The sequence below is a fragment of the Mobula birostris genome, chromosome 3 (genome assembly GCF_030028105.1).
Source record: "Mobula birostris isolate sMobBir1 chromosome 3, sMobBir1.hap1, whole genome shotgun sequence".
Taxonomy (NCBI): Eukaryota; Metazoa; Chordata; class Chondrichthyes; order Myliobatiformes; family Myliobatidae; genus Mobula; species Mobula birostris.
Window position 1 is genome coordinate 20,444,003 of NC_092372.1, and position 15,994 is coordinate 20,459,996.

Consider the following 15,994-nt stretch of genomic DNA (forward strand, 5'->3'; position numbering starts at 1 on the left):
TATCAAACCAAGCGTAAAAAATATTTAGCTTATCTGGGAGAGGGGCAGCGATGTTGGCAGCACCATTGCGTTTAGCTTTGAAGTCTGCAATTACGTTTCTTTTGCCACCAGACACCAGTGACACTCTTTCCTCATAACCTTTGCAAAAGTGACACCTCATGTCAAGTTTCTTATTCAAGACATATGCCACATACAGGGCTTCCCATTCACCATCTCGCCATTCTGATCTCTTCAGTCTTTGACCGGTGTGCTATACGTACACGTCCCATATTCCTGCACACTTTTGCGACAACTGCTGACTAACTCTCAAGCTCTTTACTTGTAGGTTGATACAGTGTACAAGACCACAAGACCGTACGATGTAGGAGCAGATTCAGGCCGTTTATCCCATCAAGTCTGCTCCACCATTCCATCATAGCTAATTTATTATCCCTCTGGGAATAAAAGGGTTAATGTATGAGGAGCTTTTGATAGCTCTGGCCCTGTACCCACTGGAGTTTAGAAGAATGAGGAGGAATCCCATTGAAGTCTATCGAATATTGAAAGACCTAGACAGAGTGGACGTGAAGGGGATGTTTCCTGCAGTGGAGGACTCTTGGAGCAGAGGGCACAGCCTCATAATACAAGGAATCATTCTCGTGGACCTCCTCTGGACCCTAATACCAGTGCGCGAAACATCACAATCTTCATCCAAAGGGACCACAGTCTCCCGGAGATTAGTGACTTGATGATAATGGGAAGAACTGATGAGGGCAAGGTTGATGGATCAGCTGTTATTTTTATGTAAGAAAAAAAAGAAGATTGTACTATTTGGCCATCTTTTTCTGCTCTATGATTGAGTAATATCACGGCAGAAAGATCAGCCAGAGCTAATGTTCCTGATATATTGACATTTAATACTGTGCAAAACTCTTAGGCACATATACTGTATCTAGCTAGGGTGCCTAAGACTATTGCACAGTACTGTATTTGTTAACTCGGAGCAGGGAGTGAGTTTGTAAACCTGGCGGGAGCAAAGGATGTTGGGAATGGCAGGGATGGAGTGGCGCAGGAGGGTGTGGGACAGGTGGCAGAGAAGGAGTGCCAGGGCAGGGGTGGCAGGAGGGATATGGGACAGGTAGCAGAGAAGAAGTGCTGGGACATGGGTGGCAGGGATGGAGTGACACAGGAGGGTATGGGACAGGTGGCAGAGGAGGAGTGCCAGGGCAGGGGGTGGCAGGGATGGAGTGACACAGGAGGGTGTGGGACAGATGGCAGAGAAGGAGTGCCGGGACAGGGGTGACAGGAGGGTGTGGGACAGGTAGCCGAGAAGGAGTGCTGGGCAGGGGGTGGCAGGGATGCAGACACACCCAGCCCAGAGACATCAGCCAAGGTCATTTGATTCCAAACAACTGATTTATTGATCATTACACAATGTCTTTCTGGTGCTGCCCACTCCCTCTCCTCACCCTTCCCTGTTTCCCAACTAGATTCTCTTCTCCCTGTCCCCTTTCCACTTTCAGTCCATAATAGGGACTCATATCAGAATCAGGTTTATCATCACTCATATATGTCATGAAATTTGTTTTTTTTTGTGGCACAGTTCAGTGCAATACATAAAATTATTACAGTACTGTACAAAAGACTTAAGCATGCCATTGATTGTTGCATTTTCAATACCTAGAACAGTACAATACAGTACAGGCCCTTCAGCCCACGATTGTGTGCTGCCCTTTTTATGTTATTTTATTCCAGCCTCTTGAGCCACGCTGCCCCAGGAAGCCCACAAACCCAATTAAGCCTAACCTAATCACAGGACAATTTGCAAAGACCAATTAACCTACCCATTACGTTTTGGGACTGTAGGAAGAAATTGGAGTACCTGGGGGGAAAATCCAGGCATTCCAAGTGGAGGATGTACAGAAACTCCTTACGGAACAATTCTGTAATTGAACTTTGAACTCTGGAACTTCCTGAACCATAATAGCATGATGCTACTGTGGAGCCTTTTAATCTACTCCAAGATCATTCCAACCCTTCCCTCCCACATAGTCCCTCTTTTCCTTTCATCCATGTGCTTATCTAAGAGTCTCTTAAATGTCCCGAATATATCTGCCCCTACCACTATGCGCCCACCACACTACCTGTAAAGGAATCTACCTCTGACATCCCTCAAATAACCTTAAAATCATGTCATTTCATATTAGCCATTTCCGCCCTGGAAAAAAGCACTGGATGTCCATTCCAGCTATTCCTCTTATCATCTTGTATACCTCTAGCAGTTACCTCTCAGTCTCCTTCGCTCCAAAGAGAAAAGCCCCAGCTTGCTCAGCCTTTCTTCATAAGATAGCATTCCTGTTAGATCTGCATCTGCATCCTCTCTAAAGCCTCCATATCCTTCCTATATGATGTATGCGTAATGAGGTAGTGCAAATTATACAATGCATTACTTATATATCCTGGGTGGCGGATTGGAGATACAGGTATGTCTCTACCAAAGGAAGTGTAAGGCACTCTCTCTCTCCACCAGCCTGCAGGTCACCTTTGGCAAGGTGTAGCACCCTCTTAGCCCCCTTGATCAGGGTCAGGTGAAGCCATGGAAGCAGGTGGTGGATGGTCCTATGAGCAGCTGGTGCATATCACAATGCCTTGGATCAGCTGGACAGTACAAATATCGAGGTCCAGATGCTGTTTATTGACTACAACTCAGTGTTTAACACAATCATTCCTACAGTTCTAATTGTAAAGCTTCAAAACTTGGGCCTCTGTACCTCCCTCTGCAACTGGATCCTCGACTTCCTAACTGAAAGACCACAATCTGTCAGATCAGAAATAACATCTCCTCCTCGCTGACAATTAACACTGGCACACCTCAGGGATGTGTGCTTAGCCCACTGCTCTACTCCCTGTACTCCAATGATTGTGTGGCTAGGCATAGCTCAAATGCCATCTATAAATTTGCTAATGACACAACTATTGTTGGCAGAATTTCAGATGGTGACAAGAGGGCGTACAGGAGCAGGATAGATCAGCTCGTTGAGTGATATTGCAGCAACAATCTTGCACTCAACATCAATAAGACCAAGTAACTGATTGTGGACTTCAGGAAGGGTAAGATGAGGGAACACATACGGCAGTCCTCATAAAGGGATCAGAAGTGGAATGAGTGGGCAATTTCAAGTTCCTGGGGTTCAGTATCTCTGAGGACCTATCCTGAACCCAACATATCGATGCAGCTATAAAGAAGGCAAGACAGAGGATATGCCTCATTAGGAATTAGGGGAGATTTTGTATGCCACCAAAGACACGTGCAAATTTCTACACATGTACCGTGGAGAGCATTCTAACTGGCTGCATCACCAGCTGGTATTGAGGGGGCGGGAGGGGAGGGTGGGGCTACTACTGCACAGGATTGAAATAAACCATAGAAAGTTGTGAACTTAGTCAGTTGCATCATGGGTACTAGCCTCCATAGTATCCAGGACATCTTCAAGGAGCAGTGCCTCAAAAAGGCAGTGTCCATCATTAAGGATCTCCACCCAGGACATGCCTTATTCTCATTGCTACCATCAGGGAGGAGGTATAGAGGCCTGAAGGCACTTAGTCAATGATTTAGAAACACCTTCCCCTCTGCCATCTGATTTCTGAATGAACATTGAACCCATGAACATGACCTCACTATTATTTTATTTTTATTTTTGCTCTACTTATTTAAGTATTTAATATATATACTTGTTATAATTCACAGTATTTTTCTATTATTATGTATTACAATGTAATGCACTGCAAAGACAACGAATTTCATGCCATATGCTGGTGATATTAAAGCTGATTTTGATTCTGGCTATGTGACCACTGATGCCAGGCGGACAATCTCTGAGGAGTATTGATAACGGCTGGGGTCACCCATCTTGTAAAGACACTGCCCAGAAGAAGACAATGGCAAGGAACTTCTGGAGAAAAATTAGCCAAGAACAATCATGGTCATGGAAAGACCATGATTAGATTAGATTAGATTAGATTATGAGGACACGCAGTCCTCTTTCATTGTTATTTAGTAATGCATGCATTAAGAAATGATACAATATTCCTCCGGTGTGATATCACAGAAACACAGGACAGACCAAGACTGAAAAACTGACAAAAACCACATAATTATAACATATAGTTACAACATTGCAAGCAATACCATAACTTGATGAAGAACAGGCCACGGGCACAGTAAAAAAAGTTCAAAGTCTCTCGAAAGTCCCACATCTCACGCAGACGGGAGAAGGAAGAAAACTCTCCCTGCCGTGCCCGACCACAGTCCGACTCTGAGTCGTCCGAAAACTTCGAGCCTCCGACCAGCCCTCTGACACCGAGCACCATCTCTGCTGAGTGCTTCAACCCCAGCCCCGGCCGCCAGCAGCAGGCAAAGCCGAGGATTTTGGGGCCTTCCCTCCGGAGATTCTCGATCACACAGTAGCAGCGGCAGCGAACCGGACATTTCAGAAATTTCTCCAGATGTTCCTCTGTGCTTCTCATGTCTGTCTCCATCAAATCAGAATTGTGCACGGCATCCTACTTACAAATACGATATCATTTCACCAGAGAGCTGCGCATGCTGCGTAGCGCCGCCATCTTCTCCTCCCGCCTCCATGATCACCCATGTCATGTGACATGGGACATAATGAACGATTATATGTCCAAGTGATAAATGTATCGTATTACTATGAATTATATAATACATAATATATATGTATAAATCCAATTATTTTTGATAACTGTATTTGCATTTAGTTTTATTGGAGATTTAGTCAGAAGGAATAAGGTTTTATACTACAGCCTTATCACAACCACTGGACTCAAATGTGCTGTTCACATGCTATGATTAAGCATCTATTTTTAAAAGCCATAAGCATTTTAAATCCCAGGCAGGGATATATTATTCAGTAAAAATGGAACATGCTGGATAAGGCTTTGATACATGTCATTACTGTCTTGAAGAACTCATGCACAGTAATGGCAACTTTTAAATATTTCATAAAGTTTGAGGAGCTGCTACCTTTGAATATAGGAAACCGCAGTATTCTCAAAATATTGAAACTAAGTATCATTAAATAACGTTGCCTTATTTAATATACTCTCACATTTCTGATAATGTGTCAATTTTTAGAAGCTAATTTTGAATTCAATTCTGCCCGGCTGTGAAAGGAGGAGGGATGGGGATGGGGTTAGCAAACACCGTCCTGTAAAAACCCACAGGTACAGACACAGAAGCTCCAAATACCTCATCCTTGGGAGATGAAGGTTCTTTAAAGATGGGATCAACTTGAAAGACTGGCCCGGGACAGAGGAATCTGGAGAGCTTCTGTCTGCAGCCTATGCCCCAGTAGTGGTGATGAGTTTAAGTAAGTAAACAATTTTGAACAGATGTCTATATTCTGCGTATGATGAAGCATTAGCAGTGGAGTGCATCTATTGCCTGCTCGTGTGTCATCTACTTTGGAAATTCTTAGTGAACGCACTTGTAAAACATTTCCAGATCAATGACATCGGGAGAAAGTGAACTTGCTTGGCTGTGTAACGGAAGCAGGAGCCAATTTCTTTGATGAAGTGTTACCCTTTGGAAGGAAAGACAAGGGTGAGGAGTCAAAAGTAGGAAGAATATTCCAATTTATTTACATCACATGTACATCGAAACATACAGTGAAATGTGTCATCTGCAATAACAACCAACACACCTAAGGATGAGCTGAGGGCAGCCCACAAGTGTCACCACACATTCCAGCACCCACATAACAGACTTGGCAGAACAACAGAAAATACAGCCAAAAAAGGACACAACAAGAATCAAAAGCAACACCTAAACAAGCCCCTTTCCACCCTTCCACCCATCCACAGACATGGACAGTCCTCCATCCACAGTACAGGCCTCGGGCCTGCAGTCTCCAGGCTTCAGCATTGGTATTGATCCCGAACTCCGGACTCACCAGCTCACCGTCAGTTATTTACAATAACATCACTTAATAATCAAGTGTTAGTCAGATCGGGAAGTTCAGGATGACATCATTGGTGGGTTGAGTGAGACCAAATAAAATCCGAATGGAACAATTAAAAAAGGTTCACCTAGAGAAGGACCAAAATACAGAAAGCTCCTGTCGAGCTTTAAAAAGCGACTGCTTTCCACCGTTCTCACTCAGTAGCATAAATGAACAGTGTCAGGAGAAGTCGGTGCAGCTCAGTGACTTTAGATTCATACGGAAAACGGAGGAAGTGATAGGTAGGAGGTACAGGGAGGTTGCAGGAGGCAGGTACCCGGTTGACTGTCAGGAGAGGGAAAGGGAATGGGCAGCCAGCGCAGAGCACCCTCTGTGGCTGTTCCCCTCAATAATAAGTATACTGCTTTGGATACTTTTGAGGGGGAGTGACCTACTGGGGGGAGCCGCAGCGACTGGGTTTCTGGCACCGTGCTTCAGAAGGGGAGGGGGGAAGAAGAAGACTGCAGTAGTGATACAGGAGTCCATAGTTAAAGGAGAAGACATGAGATTCTGAAGACGTGAAGGAGACACTCAAATAGTATGATGCCACTGAAGGAACAGGGCCAGGGTCATCTCATGTTGGGCTCATAGCATTCTAAAGGGAGAGGGTGAACAGCCAGAAGTCTTGGTAAATGTTGAAACCAGTGACGTAGGTAGGAAAAAGGGAGGAGGTCCTGAAGAGAGAGTTTAGGGAATTACGTAGAAAGCTGTAAAGCAGGACCTCCAGGGTTGTAATTTCTGGATTGCTGCCTCAGCCACACACAGCAGTGAGGGCAAGACGAGGATGATTTGGCAAATGAATGTGTGGCTGAGGAGCTGGTGTGGGGGCAGGCCTTCATATTTCTGGATCACTGCGGATCTCTTCTGGGGAATGTATAGCATGTACAAAAGGGACAGGTTACACCTGAACCTGAGGGGGACCAATATCCTTGCAGGCAGGTTTGCTAGAGCTGCTGGGGAGGGTTTAAACTAACTTGGCAGGGGGATGGGAACCAGAGTGATAGGCTGAGGATGGGGCAGTTGGTGAACAACAGGTGTAGTGTGCAGTGAGACAGTTAGGATGGAAAGGCAGATAATAGGGCACAGTTGCTGTCAGTGGGATGAACTTGAGTGTAACAGGAAAAAATATAAGAGGGGGACGGATACAGGACTGAAGGTATTATATTGGAATGCATGCAAATATACAGAATAAGGTAGATGATCTTGTTGCACGGTTCGAGATTGGCAGGTATGACGTTGTGGGTATCACTGAGTCACAGCTGAAAGAAGATCATAGCTGGCAACTTAACATCCCAGGATACATCTTGTACCAAAAGGACAGGCAGGTGGGCAAAAGGAGTGGGGGGGTTTAGTTGGTAAATAATGAAATCAAGTCCTTCGAAAGAGGTGACATAGGATCAGTGATTTTTATTTTTATTTATTGACATACAGCACAGAGTAGACCCTTCTGGCTCTTTGAGCTATGCTATCCAGCAATCCTCTAATTTAATTCTAGCCCAATCACAGGACAATTTACAACGACCAATTATCCTACCGACCAGCATGTCTTTGGATTGTGAGAGGAAACCCGGAGCACCTGGAGAAAACTATTACAAATTCCCTACAAGCAGCGGTGGGAATTGAACCTGTGTTGCCTGTACGGTAAAGCATTGTGCTAACCACTACACTACCATGCGACGTAGAAACCTTGTAGGTAGAGTTAGAAACTGCAAGGGTAAAAAGACCCTGATGGGAGTTATATGCAGGCCTCCAAACAGTAGCCAGGATGTAGGCTACAAATTACAATCGAGATCAAAAAGGCATGTCAAAAGGACAATGTTACAGTGGTCATGGATGATTTTAGGATGCAGATAGATTGGGAAAACCAGATTGGTCATGGATCCATGTGAGAGAATTTGTAGAATACCTACAATATGGCTTTTTAGAGTAGCTTATGGTTAAGCCCACTAGAGGAAAGGCTATTCTGGATTGGATGTTGTGTAATGAATTAGATTTGATTGGAGAGCTTAAGGTAAAGGAACCCTTAGAAGACAGTGATGATAATATTAAATACTTTACCCTGAGCTTGAGAGGGAGAACCTAAAGTCATATGTATCAGTACTGCAGTGGAGTAAAGGGAATTATAGAGGCATGAGAGATGAACGGGCCAAAGTTGATTGGAAGGGGACACTAGCAGGGATGATGGCAGAACAGCAATGACTGGAGTTGCTGGGAGCAATTCAAAAGGTGCAGGATAGATAAATCCCAAAGAAGAAGTATTCTAAAGGCAAGATGATGCAACCACAGCTGACAAAGGAAGTCAAAAACAACATAAAAGCAAAAGAGAAGGCATGTAATAGAGCAAAATTTGTGGGAAGTTAGAGGAATCGGAAGCTTTTAAAAACCATCAGAAGGCAACTAAAAAAAACACTAAAGAGGGAAAAGATGAAATATGAAGGTAAGTTGGCCAATAATATCAATGAGGATACCAAAAGATTTTTCAGATATATAAAGAGTAAAAGTCAGGCAAGAGTGGATATTGGACCACTGTAAAATGATGCTGGAGAGATAGTAATGAGGGACAAGGAAACGACAGTTGGACTAATTAAGTATTTTGCACTTTCTCTATAACTGTTACATTATATTCTACATTCAGATTTTTTTTGTCTTTTGTACTACCTTGATGGAAAGATCTGTCTAGATGGCAAGCAAACAGAACCTTTTCATTGTATATGTGATGGTAATAAACAAATCAGTTATTATTAGATAAACTTGGGCAGGAAAATGAGCCATTTTTGGGGAGGAAAATGGCAAGGAGGACAATTGATGTTGAAATTGTATTTTCTTTAATATTCTTAATTATTTAACTGTTTAAAATTTTTGCAAGTGATTTATTTGTTATTTTTATGTTTTAAATATTTAATTTGTTTGTGATGGCTCCCAAATTTTTCTGAATACCAATGTTTTGAATATTCTATTTTTAACCCCTTCTTTCCAAAGTGAAACATTGCACATTTTCCATCAAGATACTCCATTGTTCACCTTCTTGGCCTCTCACTTATTCTGTCCATATTGCTATGGCAATACTTTCCTTATTGCTCCATCAGTACATTTCAAACTCAAAGTTAAAATCCAGTTTATTGTCGTTTGCACAAGTACACGTATGCTCAGGTACAATGAGAAACCACCTGGCAGCAACATCGCAGGCACACCGCATCACATAAGCTGCAGTCACAAGAAAATCATAAGCTAAACGTGAAATATACACAATTTTTATGAGAAAGAACACAATCAGAAAAAGATAGCATCGTCCACTTTAGCGTAAAAGGTTCAACATGGCCAGATTGCTGCTGAATTGTGGTGATTGTAGAGTTGTGCCACTTGGTTCAAGCACCTTATGGTTGAAGTCAAGTAGCTGTTCTTGAACCTGGTGGTGTGTGATTTGAGGCTGTTGTACTTCCTGTCCAACGTTACCTGTATGAGGATGGGATGGCTTGGATAGTGGGGGTATTTCATGTTGGATGTTGTCTTCTTCAGGGAGTGCCTACTTTTGTTAAAACAATAGATTCTCAGATCCGACTTGATGAGACAGAGAAATACAACCTCCAATATCTATTTAGAACTATAAATATATATTATTAGAACAGAACAGAGCAAGTATTAAAATACTAATCTAGTCGTGCACAAGCCTCTGACTGCAGCACACTTGATCTGTGGCGCCAGTCATACCAACCCCTTGGTGAGGCCCTGAAGAATAACACCAATCCCCCCCCCCCCCCCCGCACAACCACTCTATTTTTTTACCCTTTCTACTGATATGAAATGCTGCAGTAAGCGGACCATTTCAAATCACTGAATCAGAATCAGAGCCAATCATCACTTGTCACCACTCTTCCCGAGTCCCGTCCCTGTGTTCAACTAACTTTCATGTTCCCACAGTATTGCATTCTTATGGTTGTGTTCCCATAGGAGCAATCACCATTCTGTTATGTTCAGGGCCACACTTGTGGTGAGAAGTTTGACAGGCACAAAGATGAAGCCTTTACAAGACAGTGCCTCCAGTAGATACTACTGATAGTGGGAGGTGGTGTTTATGTTTATTTATTTGTTTAGAGATATAGCACAGAACAGACCTTCCTAGCCCAACTGAACAGAAACTTTCCAATTAACCCTAGCCTAATCACAGGGCAATATTTCACAGGATGTGCCCGTGATGAAAGGGGCATCATTTACCACTCAATGCAGCTTCTTCCATTCCTGCACATTATAACTGTTGTTCTAGACCATAATACAGCTAGTACATCTATAGTACATCTTCAGAAATTCGTTACGTGACACCAGAATCTCCCTTAAGAAAGTGAAAGCTCTGGTACTTGTGATTGCAACCATGTGCTGGGCCAAGCAGTCAAATATCACTATAAACCAGTTGAGTCCTAAGGATGCCTCAGAAATGGCCAGTTCATTTCCATTTCATACATTTTGCTACGAAGATTGGGCACGGGGCTAGAAACCCCATCCTGTATAAACCCGATGCTACAAAATACCAACAGAAACTCTAGAGACCTCAAACTTGGAGATAAGGATACACCAAGATGGGCTACACCTAGGGACAATTTGAAGTACCGGAACAGGACAGGGGACTCTGGCGAGCGACTGTCAGTGGCCTGTGCTGCAGTAGGCCTGATGTGCTTAAGAAGAAGAAAACCTCAGGTTTGCTAACTCTTTTTAATCTAATTTTATTCTATTCTCTATAGTTAGCCGTGGATAGATTACTTTTCCCTTGGACTTTTTATTTCCTGGTGGAATCTGCATATAATTAAATTGATGAAAGTTTTAATTGTGTTTGCCATTGTTTATCAGCTTCCAAACTCGGTAATTTAATCCAACTTGTTTTAAAATTTCCATTTGTATGTTTTCATCACCTCCAATTCGATAAACTGTTATTGTGAATTATTGTTCGCGGATTCAGTAAAGGGGACAGAAGACACTAGCTACAGGTAAATTTTAACTATTTATTAGCAAAACAAAGATAACACTGAGACCAAAAGACCATAAGACATAGGGGCAGAATTAGGCCACCTGGCCAATTGAGTCTACTTTGCCATTCAATCACGGCTGATCCTTTTTAATCTCCTCCTCAACCCCAGTTCCCGGCCTTCTTCCTGTAACCCTTGACGTCATGTCCAATCAAGAACCTAAAATTATCTCTGCCTTAAATACACCCAATGACCTGACCTTCACAGCTGCATGTGGCAACAAATTCCACAAATTCACCACCCTTTGGCTAAAGAAATCTCAAGTTTCTAAAACTTCCAAGTTACACAGATACTTATGTAGGGCTCTCTATCTGCAGCACTCTTCTAAATCTTACCATGGTGAGCCTGAGAGAAAGAGAGAGCTCTACTCAGGCTACATTTATATGTTAGCTGTACTTTGATGCTGGAGGCTGGTAATGGAAGGGCTGCGGTGTTGTTCAAATGGACCATTCGATAGCTAACAGAATGGCAGTGGCTTTCAGTTGGCAGATAGTGTTAACCCTTCACATCATAAATACTGAAAAATAATCTTTTAAACTCTTACCATGAAGAGCATGTGTTAGATGAATAAAATCTAAATGTATTTGTTCAAAACCATACTAAATGTTTATATGCCCAAGTAAAATTAAATCTGTGAATTATTATTATTAAATTCTTCAGGATGATTTTCAAATCTTAGGTTATCATTTTAATTATAATATTATGAAAGACACTTCAGTACTGAAGAAAGACCAAGTTCAAAATACGTAGATTGCTCAATGTATAAACTCTTGCATTACTGGTAAATGGCAATTTATTTCCAAATTTGATCATTTTTGATATTTTGAATTTAATCTCTCAAGATTGCCAATAGACACATATCAATTAAGAATATTAAAGTTCTTAAGGCCAGACTGTATACCGTCACTTGAATTATTCAGACAAACTTACTTATGACTTCTCATTATTATTCAGTGGATTTGTAGGAAAGTACATTGAATTTAATCCAAGTTATCCCATTAGGTGTGCTGTATTCTTGTTGACTTTTGTTAGTCAGGATCTGAGAAGTAATTCCCACAAGTGATCCTGGGGAATCTCAGCAGGACATCTGGCTTCTTACCCCTTCCTTTCCAGTCCTGAGTAAGGGTCTTGGCCTGAAACATCAATTTCTTTTCCGCTCCATAGATGCTGCCTGATCTGCTGAGTTTCTCCAGCATTTTGTACGTGTTGCTCTGGACCCTGTACTGGTCACTGTGGGACCTTTCGATCTGTCAGTAAGTTTTGACAGCCTGTGTGTGGCAGTTCAGGATCTACTGCTTTTTAATGGGCTAAACAAACTGCCAGCAAGATTATGCCAATTAAATATTTAGAACCCTGGTCATTTAGATGTAGTTGCATCCAACTTGGATGTGTAACTACTTCTAGAGTCATAGAGTAGCACAACACAGAAACAGGCCTTTTGGCCCATCTAGTCCATGCTGAAACCGTTTAAACTGCCTGGTCCAATTGATCTGTATTGGGACCATAGCCCTTCATACCCCTACTATCAAAGTACCTATCCCAACTTCTCTTAAATGTTGAAATCAAATTCATATGCACCATTTGTGCTAGCAGCTCATTCCACACTCTCACAACCCTCTGAGTGAAGAAGTTTCCCCTCGTGTTCCCCTTTCACCTTTCTTTCACCCTTAACCCATGACAACTGGTTGTAGTCCCACCCAACGTCAGCGGAAAAAGCTTGCTTGCATTTACCCTATCTATATCCCCCATAATTTTATAAACCTCTATCAAGTCTTCTCTCAATCTTCTAAAGAAGACAGGCCTAACCTATTTAATCTTTCCTTATAACACCAGTCCTCCAGACCTGGCAACATCCTTGAAAATTTTCTCTGTACTCTTTCAACCTTGTTTACATCTTTCCTGTAAGTAGGTGACCAAAACTGCACACAATACTCCAAATTAGGCCTCACAAATGTCAAACCCAACTTCAACATAACATCCTATCTCCTGTACTCAGTGCATTAATTTATGAAGGCCAATGTGCCAAAAGCTTTCTTTATGACTTGATCTACCTGTGACACCATTTTTAGTGATAATGGATCTGTACTCCCAGATCCTTTTGTTCTGTCACACTCCTCCGTGCCCTACCATCCACTGTGTAAGACCAACCCTGGTGATCGTACCGAAGTACACTTGTATTTCTGTAGCATCTATAGCCTCAAAAAGAATCAATAAACAGGGAATTGTTTTAAAGGTATCTTACTGGGATGCAAAGCCAAATGCAGACTGATGAGTTTAACCTGCACCGATGGGAGGGGCAGCCCCCAATCCAGTATGGATTCCAGCATGCCTGCCATGCCTCTGTTCTCTCCCGCACTGCCTCTAGTGCCTCCTCCCTGGGTGTCTGTAACAGGCAACGTCACAGCATGAAGTACTGGTCCAAGGCCCACGCATCCTCCTACTATCAGTCTCAGCAATGAACCAATGTTGATCTTCTGTTACCAGAAAATACTTACATTTGTGTACATTCAGAGGCCGAACCCCAGGACGGTACAGAATCTTTCACTGAAGTACAAGAGAGGAAGAGCCTTTTGCCAACACGAACACTGTCCACCAGCCTCCCCCCACTGAATAACATTATCTGCAAAACCAAAGGAAAACATTGAGGCCCTAGAAAGCATGGATCACTTCTCAAATTGTGGGACCCACTTCTCACCGAAGGGAGACATAAATGATGAAATTCACTATCGGCTTGAAAAATTAAAGAAGATATTTGAAGATCGAGACAAACTTATAAACAATGTCTATGGTCCACCAAGCAGGAGTGATTGCTCTTCTCCCACACGTTCTTGAGACTTGGGCTATCCATAGCAGGTACCTGAAGTCACTGGATGGACATCACTAAAGGGTTCTTTGAAAAAATCCTCCAAAGCCCCTGGAAGGATAATTAAACCAGGATCTGTGACTTTTCCCAGTCTAACTTTCCCAGAACTGCGTGCAAGAACTGGTCAGCAGGTCAGATAGCATCTGTGGAAAGAGAAACAGAATTGATGTCAAAGGCCCTTCAATCTGAAGCATAGGCTTATTTCTCTTTCCACATATGCTGCCATACTTGTTTTACATCATCTTTTCAATATCCTTTTAATTTTCACACCTGTCACAGTCTCATTTAGCATCACAAGGAGACTATGTGAATTACATGGCCAACATCATACTTCCTACGTAACATGGATACTTTATTCCAAACTTTCTCATGTAAAGACATTGCCAGGCAGTCAGAAGTAAAGATTCAAGGATATGCTCTTTGATGAAGAGCATGTGGTGTGTGGCATGTAGTCTCTCAGTCTGGAGAAAGTGTATTAAAGGTGTCACAGGGATCTTCCAGGCCTTGCATAAGAAGAGCTTGGAAGGAGGTGACCTCCTTAAAACCTATCCACCTGTCCTTTCCATCAAACTGCCCGTTCTGTGGCAGAGACTGTATGTTCCACATCGGTCTCATCAGTTACCTGCAAACCCACAAAAGCGGAATGAAAGTGAGCCAACCTCAATCCCAATCCCAAGGTAGTGAAGACAACGGGTAAAACTAAAGATTTAATTCAAGAGTGAAATACAAATAGCATAGGCGCAAATGGCAAGGTGAAATGGGGAGAAATAGGATGTTCAGTTATATAGTGATTGTCATATCCCCTTCTGAACACTCCAAAGGGAAATGCAGGCAATGAAATGTTGACAACACGTTTGGAATTGAAATTGGTTTATTATTGTCACATGCTCTGAAATGCACTGAAAAACTTGCCATGCATTCTATTCCTACAGATCAAATCATTGCATGGTGCACTGAGGTAGCGCAAGGTAAAAAGATAACAGAATGGAGAATGAAGTGTTACAGTTACAGAGAAAGGGCAGTGTAGATAGACAATAAGGTGCAAGATCATAATCAGGTAGATTGAATTACTAGAAAGAAAGATTAGTTTTATTTGTCACACGTATATCAGAACCTACAGTGAAATGTGTTGTTTGTGTCAAAAACCACCACAGGATGTAATGGGGGCAGCCCGCAATTGTTAGTATGCTTTGGCGACATATCAATTCTCCCCTAATTCCTAATGAAATATAGCCACTGTTGTGCCTTCTTTGTAAATGCATCAATATGTGGAGTCCAGGATAAATCCTCAGAGATGCTGATCCCCAGGAACTTGCAACAGCTACCCTTTACAGGAATGATCGCTCAATGAGTTCTGGGGTGTGTTCCCTCAACTTCCCCTTCTTGAAGTCCACAATCAGTTTCTTGGTCTTACTGATGTTCAGTGCAAGATTGTTGTTGTGATACCACTCAACCAGCTGATCTACCTAGCTCCTGTATGCCTCCTTGTCAGCATCCGAAATTCTGCTGTTGGCAATTTTATAGATTGCATTTGAGCTGTGCCTCATCACACAATCATGGGTGTAGAGAGAGTAGAGCAGTGGGCTAAGCACACATCCTTAAGGTGTACCAATATTGATTGCCAACGAGGAGGAGATGTTATTTCCAATTCACACAGACTGTGGTCTCCTGGTGAGGAAGTCAAGGATCCAGTTGCAGAAGGAGATACAGAGGCCCAGGTTTTGGAGCTTATTGATTAGAACTGAGGATATGAATGTGGGAGGAAACTGGAGCACCCAGAGGAAACCCATGCAGCCACAAAGAGAATGTATGAAATCCTTACAGATAGTGGCAGGAATTGAATCTCATTGCGCTAACTGTTATACTACTTGCCACCCATGATATTGTGAGGTCCAGAATCCATCTTAAGAGACCATTCAATAGTCTTATAACAACAAGGTAGAAGCTATCCTTTAGCCTGTTGATATGTACTTTCAGGCTTTTGTATCTTCTGCCTGATGGGTAGAACAAAATTTAAAGACAATGCTCTAATAAAAAAGAAACTGAAAAGTCATACATGAACTAAATATAGCAACTCAGGAAGTTTGAGGTACTTACTTTTGTGTTCAATGATG